The sequence below is a fragment of the Callithrix jacchus genome, chromosome 12 (genome assembly GCF_049354715.1).
Source record: "Callithrix jacchus isolate 240 chromosome 12, calJac240_pri, whole genome shotgun sequence".
NCBI lineage: Eukaryota > Metazoa > Chordata > Mammalia > Primates > Cebidae > Callithrix > Callithrix jacchus.
Window position 1 is genome coordinate 37,823,977 of NC_133513.1, and position 12,660 is coordinate 37,836,636.

The following is a 12,660-nucleotide window of genomic DNA, read 5'->3' on the forward strand; positions in this document are numbered from 1 at the left end:
TGAGGAGTGGTCTCTTCTTGATTTCTCTGTCCAGTTTTTCTCTGTGGGTCATACAGAACTGCAAGACCAAAAAGATAAAGTAGGAAAATCATTCTGTAAGCCATCAAAATATGTATCCTAGATCTTTATTTTTAAAAAGCAGTCTCTAAAGCCAACCCACAGCTACACAGGCCTCTGGGGTGACTCTCGGGTCTCATTTTGGGGTCTCAAGTTTTCCTTCTGCCACAGGTTTCGTTGGCCCTACAAATAAGAGTCAGTTTGCAGATGACAAAGGATGCAAAGGAACACTCACTGAGCACTGTCATGCCTTGGAGTTTAAAAAATGATAATCTCAGCCCATAGTGGGGCTGAGCCCAGGCACCTCACTGAGCCAGCAAGAGAAAGCACCACAGCCCAAGGTGCCAGGGTTTAATGCTGCTGTGCTTCAGTACAATCACCCGGGGACTTTTATCACCTGCAATGCTCAGGCCCCTCCCCAGAGACTCTGGCTTATGGCATGGGGGCAGCCTGCTCTATCATTATTTTGTTAATGTTTCTCAGTTGATTTTAATTTGTAGCCAGGACTAAGAACCACTTTTAGACAAGCAGTTTTCAACTCAACATTGCCTGCATATTGTGTACACATTGAAATTACCTGGGGAGCCTTAGAAAAGGTACTAAGCCTGGTCTTACCCCACTCATTCTGATGAAATTGATCTGAGGTGTGACCTGAGCATCAGGACTTTCAAAAGCTCCCAGGTGATTCCTATGGGCAGTCAAGTGTGAGGCCCAATGTCTTAGGTGACACTTAGGTCAAGAATAAATCTGAGATTGTCAGAAAAGTCTTTTTGTTGTTGTTGTTTTGTTTTTTTTTTTGCAACAGAGCCTCCCTCTGCCACCCAGGCTAGAGTGCAATTGAGCAATCTCAGCTCACTACAATCTCCACCTTCCGGGTTCAACCAATTCTCCTGCCTCAGCCTACCAAGTAGCTGGGACTTCAGGCAGACATCACCACACCAGGCAAATTTTTGTATTTTTAGTAGAGACAGGGTTTCACCATGTTGGCCAGGCTGGTCTCAAACTCCTGACCTCAAGAGATCCACCTGCCTTGGCCTCACAAAGTGTTGGGATTACAGGTGTGAGCCATCATGCAAGTTGAAAGGCCCCACCACCTGGGTGCTTGCTAATCCTAAGGAGTTCTGTGCACATCATTCTCCAAGCTCAAGATCTCTGACCATGGAGACAGCCCAGCATGCAGAGAAACCCTGCAGCTGGCACCACACAACTCAGGCCACCTAGGTCCTCCATGAAGTTGTAGGCTCCTCCCCTGCAGTTCTGCCTTCCTGGATTCCTGTCTCAGCCAGGAGCCAGGCAGTCTTCCCTGGAGACCCTGCCAAAGGCTTTTTAGTTCCTCCTGGTCGATTTTCTGGGTCATGTTACCTTTTCAGGGCATTAGCAGCCTGGCTTCTGAGGAAATTGAGCTCCCAGTCCTCCAGGGGTGGCACAGAGTGGCTGGGAGGCACCGGCAGTCTAAAAGGAACTCCTTAGGCCAAGCACAATGCAGAGGCTCCCACCTGCACTTTCCATGATGGGCCCACCAGGACCAAAGCAAGAGAAGCAGGGATGGCTGTTCTGGAGCAAAGGGTCTCATCAGAGTCACCTAGAGGGCTTGTGAAACCCAGGTGGCTGGGCCCCACCCCAGAGTTTGTAATTCTTTGGGTCTGGGTGGGGCCATAATTTGTCTGTCTAACAGGTTCCTGGTTGGGCTGATGCTGCTGGTCCTGGGAGCCTCCTTGGAGAACTGCAGGTCTGGGCTGCTGCTTTCTACTTGCCCAGAGTGTAGCTTTTTCTCTGACATAAGCCTTCTCTGCAAGGCTAACTAAATCACTCTGACTTCTTGTGCTAAAGTTCCCCACCCCAATCTTCAGCAGAGGCAGAGTGGTTAGAGGAAGGATGGAGAGTGGGTAGGGCAGAATAGTGTCCAGGTCCTAATCCCTGGCACCTGTGAGTGCTGTGTTGCTGGAGAAAGGGAAATCAGGCTGCAGACAGAATTAAGGCTGCTAACTAGCTGACCTGAAGATGGGGCAACTGACTAGCCTGGGTCATCCAGGTGGACCCATTGTAATTACAATGGCACTCCCTTCCCAGCTGGAAGAAAGAAATGAGCAAAGAAGTAGAGACTCACAGGTAAGAGGGACGGGGCCACATTTGCTGGCTTTGAAGACAGAGAAAGGAGGCTGCAAATGAAGGAATGGGGGTCTCTCTAGAAGCTGGGAACAGCCCTACCCTGACAGCTAGCAAGAAGACAGGGACCTCTGTCCTACAGCCTCAAGGAACTGACTCTACCCACAGCCTGAATAAGCAAGGAAACAGGAAAAGAAAAAAGGCAAAGGCAAAGTGAGAGCCTGGCTTTTAAAGCTGGGAACATACAGACAAGAGCTGACTTGGTAGAGTTAGAGCTGGGAGCATCAGCCCACGTGGAAGGTCATGGGTGCATGCCCTCCACCCCAAAATCAGAATCCCTCACTAGCAGCTCAGAAAGGTAGCCTGGTCTCCCCCAAAATTTCCAGCAGCAGGCACCTCACCATACTCCAGGTCATTCAGTTCATAAGTTCCTTGCTCACACTGATGAAACTGCTGAAAACTTAGCAGAGGAAGCTTTGTGTCTGCTGCTACAAGGCACATAATCACTAACATGGGCCCATGTTTCCAGCAAGACTCAAACAAGTGCTTCAGTGGCTGTGGGTGGCACAGGCTGGCATGGCCAATTCATCTTCTTGGGTACTGAGGCCTCCCATTTGTGAGTTGGTGTGCTTCCCAAAAACACCTTCTCTGAGAAGCCTCCCTGGGTCAGCTCACCCTGCGTATTTCTCCCTTGTGGCACTCAATTCATGCAGCCTTCATTGCTGTGAACTGTACAGGGCCTCATTCTCTTCTGCACTACCTGTAATGAGACATCCATGTATCAGCACTCTGAATATGTCTGTTGGCACATAGATGATTCCAGTATATTTTTAGGTCAAATAAATCATTATTTAGCAAAATGCATGTTAACTTTTTATGGTAAGAAAATGTTTTACTGTATATGCATATAAATATATCTGGAAGGATGTATTTTAGTATATTAAAGTCTGTATGGGAAGGTAGTATTTTTTTAGTGTTTGTAACTGTTTATTTTTAAATGCTTTTTTATTTTTTCAAAGCATTGTATGCACTGAGTTTAAGAAGTCAAGAACTAGTAAGTCTTAAAGAGACAAGGAAAAACAACAGTAACCCAAAGCAGTCCTGTTTCACCCATTCCACCCCCAGTTCTCCCCAAAGACAAACGTCGTTAATACTTCCAGGGAATTATTCTCATCTTCAATTTCATATTTTTGGTACTATATTCATATTGCAATTTTTTAATCAATTATCTGTAGGCCTTAACCTGAATTCCCCATCAATACCCCTCTTCCCATCTTCCTAACACATAATTACATTGAAGACTGCTTTTCTTCAGTTTTGGGAAATTTTCTTGCATTACATCTTTGAAGCTTTCCTCCCCTCTGTTCTGCTTCTGGAACTCTTGTAGGTCAGCAGACTGGCCTTGAGACTAAATCCTATCATTTTTTTTAATGCTTTCTCTTCTGTTTCCCTTTGTCTTTTTGTTCTACCTGATTTTAGCTTTTAACCATTCTGTTGTCTTCTTGTTTTATTTTATTTGGGATTTTTTAATTTTTTGCCTGTCTTTAATTTTGAGATTCTTTTGGTCTGGTTACTGTCATGGTATTCTGTCCTTGTTTTACAGATGTAACATCTTCTCATATCACTCAGTATAGTAACTGTTGGGAATATTAATTTTTAAAGTTTTCTGTATGTGTCCTACATTGGCTGCACTGCCTCTCTGGCTCCCCTTTTTCTATTTGTCCTGGTTTCTGTGCTTCATATTGGATCCTTTCCTCAAATATCAGCTGACTTTGGGCTGTCCTCATACATAGGACAAGGCCCTGAAAAACTGATTAAAAGTATTACATGTGAGTGTTGAAGATTTCAGATTTGTTGGCTTCACCCGGGGGTCATCAGACTTTTTGGTCCCCCAAATGTTAGTATCCCTGTATTAGTCCATTTTCACACTGCTGATAAAGACATACCCAAGACTGGGCAAGTTACAAAACAAAGAGGTTTACTGGACTTACGGTTCCACATGGCTGAGGAGGCCTCAGAATCATGGCAGAAGGCAAGGAGGGGCAAGTCACATCTTACGTGGATGGCAGCAGGCAACAAGAGAGAGCTTGTGCAGGGAAACTCCCCTTTTTAAAACCATCAGATCTCATGAGACACATTCACTATCATGAGAACAGCGCAGAAAATACTTGCCCCCATGATTCAATTACCTCCCACCAGGTTCCTCCCATGACATGTGGGAACTATGGGAGTTACAATTCAAGATGAGATTTGGGTGGGGACACAGCCAAACCATATCAATCCTGTCTTTTCTGGGGTTACTGACACTCTCCAGAAAGAATCCTGACCATTGCCCAGCAAGTCAGTCTTTAGCTTCCAGGGTGTTAGAACTGCCGGGTCCACTGGGCATTGGTCTGTGTGGGATGGGGTGAGATACCTGCTCCACAACGCGGCTGTAGAACAGCTGGCTCTGCTCCCCCTGTGGCTCATATGGGGGCCCTAGCAGCTGTCATTTGCTACCCCACTTCTGGTAGAGGAGACGGTGCAGTGGTTTTTCCAGCCAGATTACCTGGGGGTGGATTCTGATTGGAGCAAAAGGTCAGTGTGAGCTTGTGTAGCTATGCTTTTTGAGCACTGGTTTTGCTGTTCCCAAAGAGGTAGTTGAACCCTTCAGATCCTTGTAAGTCACTGAAGCTGAGGTCTTCATCACCATGAACTCCATTTCAACTAAGCCTCCTTGAAAGAGGGCACTGATAGAGTAAGGGATTGCTGTGCCAGCTGGGGTCAGGCCAGGGATTGCCTCTTTGCTTAGCAAGCTCACTGGATGTCCATCAGATGGCCCTGGGGGGGAGCTCTGTCTCCTGGGATGAGCTGTCATAAGGCAGAGGGCTTGTGTTCCCAGGGCCTTTCTGCTTTTCTGGGAACACAAGCCCTGCACATACTCTAGATACTGCCCACAGTGTGAGGCAGGAAATGGGTTTGCATCTAACTCAGAGAAGGAGGGAGAGGTGAGGGACAAAGGTGTGTCAGCCTGAAAATGTATCCACTGCACCCTGTTCCACAGTTGGGTGTGTGGATTTACCTATTTTCTGGATATTGGCCAAATTGATCATACAGAAATAAATCCAAATAAAAGGTCCCCCTTGGACAAGCCTCCCTCATTCATTCAAGGATCTACCACTTCTGAGTTTACAGATCTTCTCAACTGGTGGAAGATGCCAGCATTAATTTCAGTAATTCAGATACAAAGGGGCTGGGCACGGTGGCTCATGCCTGTAATCCCAGCACTTTGGGAGGTTGAGGCAGGAGTATCGTTTGAGCCCAGGAGTTCAAGACCGGTCTGGGCAACATGGCAAAATCCCATCTCTACTAAAAATACAGAAAATATTAGCCAGGTGTGGAAACACACCTGTAGTCCCAGCTACTTAGGAAGCTGAGGTGGGAGAATTGCTTGAACCCAGGAGGAAGGGGCTGCAATGAGCTGAAATCACACCACTGCACTTCAGCCTGGGTGACAGAAGGAGACTCCATCTTAAAAAAATATGAAGGGATGAGTGCTGGGGGCTGGAGGACACATAACTCACTCTGATTGTGGGGACTAACAACTGTCAAGCGGTGACTGATCTGGACTTTGAACAACATGTGTAGTGATGAGAAGAAGAGAATGTTGAGGGAAAAAAGGAAGAAGGAGGAAACAAAAGAATATGGAATATTCTGACTCCCAGGCCACGTAGACAAATGCTTTCCTATTACCTTTGGTCACAGAAAAGCATTTGTCTGTGTGGCCTGGAAGTCAGACAATCCGGAGGAGAAGGAGAAGGAAGCAGATGGAAGATGGAAATAGAGAGGCAGCACAGGGGAAGTTAGCAGAAAGCCAGGGATCTGGACGAAGGAACTCAGACTTTAGGCAATGGCAAATCTCCAGGAGTGTTAAACAGGGATGTGACTTGTAAAGACCTGCTGTTTCCAGAGCAAATTCCTGCAGTTGGAGGACAGATTGGAGAAGGATGATGCTGGAGGCTGGGAGGCTCATTAAGGGACTGGGGAAGCATCTGTACAAGAAATGAGAAAGATGGGAGCGGCAGATGAGAGATGGCAGATGTGGAGCAATGAGGATGAGGACTGGCAGAACAGAAGAGGAAGAGGTATTGTCAAAACTTACTTTGTGTCCAGATTTGGTGACAAGGGTAATAATGAAACCAGTAGCCAAGATGTAAAGTCCAGGAAGTGTAAAGGAATTGAGGTGGAAAGACAGTTTGATGAAATACATTGAGTGCGACACAGAGGCCACCAATAGGCAGGTGGAAGTGGAGCTCACAGCTGAGGAGAAATGCAGGTGTCAATCCTTGCTAGGAATAGTCCTTGTGCTGATGGCACTCAGGCCACAGAGTCAGACAATAACCAAGAAAAGGTGGAGAGTGGGTGGAAGAGAGAGGGTTGCAAATGATGCCCTGTTCTATTGCTGAGTAACAGATTACCCTGACATCTGGCAACTTGAAATCACAATCATCTATTATCTCTCAGTTTGAGGGTACCTGCGAGCAGCTTAGCCAGATGGCTCTGGCTCAAGACCTCTCATGAGGTTGTAGCCACACTGTCAGCCGAGGCTGCCATCATCTGAAGGCTCAACTGGGGCTGGGCATCAGCCTTTAAGCTCCCTCACATGGCAGCTGCTGGCAAGAGCCCTCAGTGGCTTATTGCATGGGCCTCTCTGCAGGGCTCCCCATAGAGGCAACTGACTTCCTCCTGAGAGAGAAACCCATGAGTGACAGAGTGACTGAAGTCACACGTTCTATTTTTTAATTTTTATTGCATTTTAGGTTTTGGGGTACATGTGCAGAACATGCAAGACAGTTGCATAGGTACACACATGGCAGTGTGTTTTGCTTCCTTTCTCCCCTTCACCCACATTTGGCATTTCTCCCCAGGCTATCCCTCCCCAGCTCCCCCCCGCCGCTGGCCCTCCCCTTTTCCCCCCAATAGACCCCAGTGTTTAGTACTCCCCTCCCTGTGTCCATGTGTTCTCATTTTTCATCACCTGCCTATGAGTGAGAATATGCGGTGTTTCATTTTCTGTTCTTGTGTCAGTTTGCTGAGAATGTTCTCCAGATTCATCCGTGTCCCTACAAACGACACAAACTCATCATTTCTGATTGCTGCATAATATTCCATGGTGTATATGTGCCACATTTTCCCAATCCAGTATCAATGGCCATTTGGGTTGATTCCAGGTCTTTGCTATTGTAAACAGTGCTGCAATGAACATTCGTGTGCATGTGTCCTTATAGTAGAATGATTTATAGTCCTTTGGATATATACCCAGTAATGGGATTGCTGGGTCAAATGGAATTTCTATTTCTAAGGCCTTGAGGAATCGCCACACTGTCTTCCACAATGGTTGGACTAATTTATACACTCCCACCAACAGTGTAAAAATGTTCCTTTTTCTCCACATCCTCTCCAGCATCTGTTGTCTCTAGATTTTTTAATGATCGCCTTTCTAACTGGCGTGAGATGGTACCTCAATGTGGTTTTGATTTGCGTCTCTCTGATGACCAGTGATGATGAGCATTTTTTCATATGATTGTTGGCCTCATATATGTCTTCTTTTGTAAAGTGTCTGTTCATATTCTTTGCCCAATTTTGAATGGGCTTGTTTGTTTTTTTCCCATAAATCTGTTTGTGTTCTTTGTAAATTCTGGATATCAGCCCTTTGTCAGATGGGTAAACTGAAAAAATATTTCCCATTTTGTTGGTTGCTGATTCACTCTAGTGACTGTTTCTTTTGCCGTGCAGAAGCTGTGGAGTTTCATTAGGTCCCATTTGTCTATTTTGGCTTTTGTTGCCAATGCTTTTGGTGTCTTGTTCATGAAGTCCTTGCCTACTCCTATGTCCTAGATGGTTTTGCCTAGATTTCCTTCTAGGGTTTTTATGGTGCCAGGTCTTATGTTTAAGTCTTTAATCCATCTGGAGTTAATTTTAGTGTAAGGTGTCAGGAAGGGGTCCAGTTTCTGCTTTCTGCACATGGCTAGCCAGTTTTCCCAACACCATTTGTCAAACAGGGAATCCTTTCCCCATTGCTTGTTTTTGTCAGGTTTATCAAAGATTGTATCGTTGTAGATATGTTGTGTTGCCTCCGATGCCTCTGTTTTGTTCCATTGGTCTATATTTCTGTTTTGGTACCAGTACCATGCTGTTTTGATTACTGCAGCCTTGTAGTATAGTTTGAAATCTGGTAGTGCGATGCCCCCCGCTGTGTTCTTTTTGCTTAGAATTGACTTGGCTATGTGGGCTCTCTTTTGGTTCCATATGAAGTTCATGGTGGTTTTTTCCAGTTCTGTGAAGAAAGTCAATGGTAGCTTGATGGGGATAGCATTGATTCTGTAAATTACTTTGGGCAGTATAGCCATTTTCACGATATTAATTCTTCCTAACCATGAACATGGAATGTTTCTCCATCTGTTTGTGTCCTCTCTGATTTCGTTGAGCAGTGGTTTGTAGTTCTCCTTGAAGAGGTCCCTTACGTTCCTTGTGAGTTGTATTCCTAGGTATTTTATTCTTTTTGTAGCAATTGTGAATGGCAGTTCGTTCTTGATTTGGCTTTCTTTAAGTCTGTTATTGCTGTAGAGGAATGCTTGTGATTTTTGCACATTGATTTTATATCCTGAGACTTTGCTGACGTTGCTTATCAGTTTCAGGAGTTTTTGGGCTGAGGCGATGGGGTCTTCTAGGTATACTATCATGTCGTCTGCAAATAGAGACAATTTGGCTTCCACCTTTCCTATTTGAATACCCTTTATTTCTTTTTCTTGCCAGATTGCTCTGGCTAGAACTTCCAGTACTATATTAAATAGGAGTGGTGAAAGAGGGCATCCTTGTCTAGTGCCAGATTTCAAAGGAAATGCTTCCGGTTTTTGCCCATTCAGTATAATACTGGCAGTTGGTTTGTCATAAATGGCTTTTATTACTTTGAGATACGTTCCATTGATACCGAGTTTATTGAGGGTTTTTAGCATAAAGGGCTGTTGAATTTTGTCGAATGCCTTCTCTGCGTCAATTGAGATAATCATGTGGTTTTTGTTTTTAGTTCTGTTTATGCGGTGAATTACATTTATAGACTTGCATATGTTGAACCAGCCTTGCATCCCCGGGATGAATCCTACTTGATCATGATGGATAAGTTTTTTGATTTGCTGTTGCAATCGGCTTGCCAATATTTTATTGAAGATTTTTGCATCTATGTTCATCATGGATATTGGCCTGAAGTTTTCTTTTCTTGTTGGGTCTCTGCCGGGTTTTGGTATAAGGATGATATTGGTCTCATAAAATGATTTGGGAAGGATTCCCTCTTTTTGAATTATTTGGAATAGTTTCAGAAGGAATGGTACCAGTTCCTCTTTGTGTGTCTGGTAGAATTCAGCTGTGAACCCATCTGGACCTGGGCTTTTTTTGTGTGGTAGGCTCTTAATTGCTGCCTCGACTTCTGCCCTTGTTATTGGTCTATTCATAGTTTCAGCTTCCTCCTGGTTTAGGCTTGGGAGGACACAGGAGTCCAGGAATTTATCCATTTCTTCCAGGTTTACTAGTTTATGTGCATAGAGTTGTTTGTAATATTCTCTGATGATGGTTTGAATTTCTGTGGAATCTGTGATGATTTCCCCTTTATCATTTTTATTGCATCTATTTCGTTGTTCTCTCTTTTCTTTTTTATCTGTCTGGCTAGTGGTCTGTCTATTTTGTTGATCTTTTCAAAAAACCACCTCTTGGATTTATTGATTTTTTAAAGCGTTTTTCGTGTCTCTATCTCCTTCAGTTCAGCTCTGATCTTAGTTATTTCTTGTCTTCTGCTAGGTTTTGAGTTTTTTCTTATCTTGCTCCTCTAGCTCTTTCAATTTTAATGATAGGGTGTCAATTTTTGATCTCTCCATTCTTCTCATATGGGCACTTATTGCTATACATCTTCCTCTAGAGACTGCTTTAAATGTGTCCCAGAGATTCTGGCATGTTGTGTCTTTGTTCTCATTGGTATCAAAGAACTTCTTTATTTCTGCCTTCCTTTCATTGTTTATCCAGTCAACATTCAAGAGCCAGTTGTTCAGTTTCCATGAAGCTGTGCAGTTCTGGGTTGGTTTCTGAATTCTGAGTTCTAACTTGATTGCACTATGGTCTGAGAGACTGTTTGTTATGATTTCAGTTGTTTTGCATTTGCTGAGGAGTGCTTTACTTCCAATTATGTGGTCAATTTCAGAGTAGGTGTGATGTGATGCTGAGAAGAATGTATATTCTGTGGATTTGGGGTGGAGAGTTCTGTAAATGTCTATCAGGTTTGCTTGTTCCAGGTCTGAGTTCAAGCCCTGGATATCCTTGTTGATTTTCTGTCTGGTTGATCTGTCTAATATTGACCGTGGAGTGTTAAAGTCTCCCACTATTATTGTGTGGGAGTCTAAATCTCTTTGTAAGTCATTAAGAACTTGCCTTATGTATCTGGGTGCTCCTGTATTGGGTCCATATATATTTAGGATCGTTAGCTCTTCTTGTTGTATCGATCCTTTTACCATTATGTAATGTCCTTCTTTGTCTCTTTTGATCTTTGTTGCTTTAAAGCCTATTTTATCAGAGATGAGAATTGCAACTCCTGCTTTTTTTTGCTCTCCATTTGCTTGGTAAATCTTCCTCCATCCCTTTATTTTGAGCCTTTGTGTATCCTTGCATGTGAGATGGGTTTCCTGGATACAGTGCACTGATGGGTTTTGGATTTTTATCCAATTTGCCAGTCTGTGTCTTTTGATCGGTGCATTTAGTCCATTTACATTTAGGGTTAATATTGTTATGTGTGAATTTGATACTGCCATTTTGATGCTAAGTGGCTGTTTTGCCCATTAGTTGTTGTAGATTCTTCATTATGTTGATGCTCTTTAGCGTTTAGTGTGATTTTGGAATGGCTGGTACTGGTTGTTCCTTTCTATGTGTAGTGCCTCTTTCAGGAGCTCTTTAAAGCAGGCCTGGTGGTGACAAAATCTCTGAGTACTTGCTTGTTCTCAAAGGATTTTATTTTTCCTTCACTTATGAAACTCAGTTTGGCTGGATATGAAATTCTGGGTTGAAAGTTCTTTTCTTTAAGGATGTTGAATATTGGCCCCCACTCTCTTCTGGCTTGTAGTGTTTCTGCCGAGAGATCTGCTGTGAGTCTGATGGGCTTCCCTTTGTGGGTGACCCGACCTTTCTTTCTGGCTGCCCTTAGTATTTTCTCCTTTATTTCAACCTTTTTGAATCTGATGATTATGTGCCTTGGGGTTGCTCTTCTTGCGGAATATCTTTGTGGTGTTCTCTGTATTTCCTGCATTTGAGTGTTGACCTGTCTTGCTAGGTGGGGGAAATTTTCCTAGATAATGTCCTGAAGAGTATTTTCCAGCTTGGATTCATTCTGTTCGTCCCCTTCTGGTACACCTATCAAACGTAGGTTAGGTCTCTTCACATAGTCCCACATTTCTTGGAGACTTTGTTCATTCCTTTTTGAGCTTTTTTCTCTGATCTTGGTTTCTCGTTTTATTTCATTGAGTTGATCTTGCACTTCTGATATTCTTTCTTCTGCTTGGTCAATCGGCTGTTGAAACTTATGCATGCTTCGTGTTTTTCAGCTCCTTTAATTCATTCATATTCCTCTCTAAGTTATCCATTTTTGTTATTTCCTCAAATCTTTTTTCAAATCTTTCTTCAAGGTTCTTAGTTTCTTTTAGCTCACAAAAGTTCCTCATTATCCACCTTCTGAAGTCTAATTCTGTCATTTCGTCACAGTCATTCTCCGTCCAGCTTTGTTCCCTTGCTGGTGAGGAGTTTTGGTCCTTCCTAGGAGGCCAGGTGTTCTGGTTTCAAGTGTTTTCCTCCTTTTTGCGCTGGTTTCTTCCCATCTTTGTGGATTTATCCACCTGTCGTCTGTGTAGTTGCTGACTTTTCGATTGGGTCTCTGAGTGGAAGCCCAGATTGTTGATGATGAAGTATTTCTGTTACTTGGTTTTCCTTCTACCAGTCTAGCCCCTCCACTGTACGACTGCTGAGGTCCACTCCAGGCCCTGCTTGTCTGGGGTGCACCTATAGCAGCTGGGGAACAGTGAGGGATGCTACCAGTTTCTTTTTCTGCTATCTTTGTCCCAGAATGATGCCTGCCAAATGTCAGTCTTTGGGATATAGAGGGGTCAGGGAGCTGCTTGAGGAGACAGTCTGTACTTTATAGGAGCTCAACTGCTGAGCTGTGAGCTCTGTTGTTCATTCAGGGCTGTTAGGCTGCTACGTTTAGTTCTGCTGCAGCAGAACTCATAAAAAAAAAAAACTTTTTTTCTCAGATGCTCTGTCTCGAGGGGCTTGGGCTTTCTTTGTGAGTGTCCGTTGTGCTGTCCTGCCCAGCTAGGAGGCAGTCTAGTCACTCTTTGCCTGCCGAGGCTCCGCCCTGCTGGTGTGAGGTTTACCCTGTTGCTGCAGGCTCTGCCCTGCTGCTGTGGTCTCTGCCCTGCTGTCACGAGC

The 12,660-nt window shown here is 44.2% G+C and overlaps 1 long non-coding RNA gene across 1 annotated transcript in view; it reads right to left on the reverse strand.

The window, feature by feature from the left end:
* Positions 1 to 98: 98 nt before the first annotated feature.
* The window catches only part of LOC100405859 (uncharacterized), a 46,544-nt gene continuing 33,982 nt past the window's right edge, over positions 99 to 12,660 (reverse strand). Inside the window, exon 5 of the long non-coding RNA XR_013524825.1 lies at positions 99 to 2,923. This is a non-coding gene — a long non-coding RNA (uncharacterized LOC100405859). The remainder of the gene's footprint in view (positions 2,924 to 12,660) is intronic.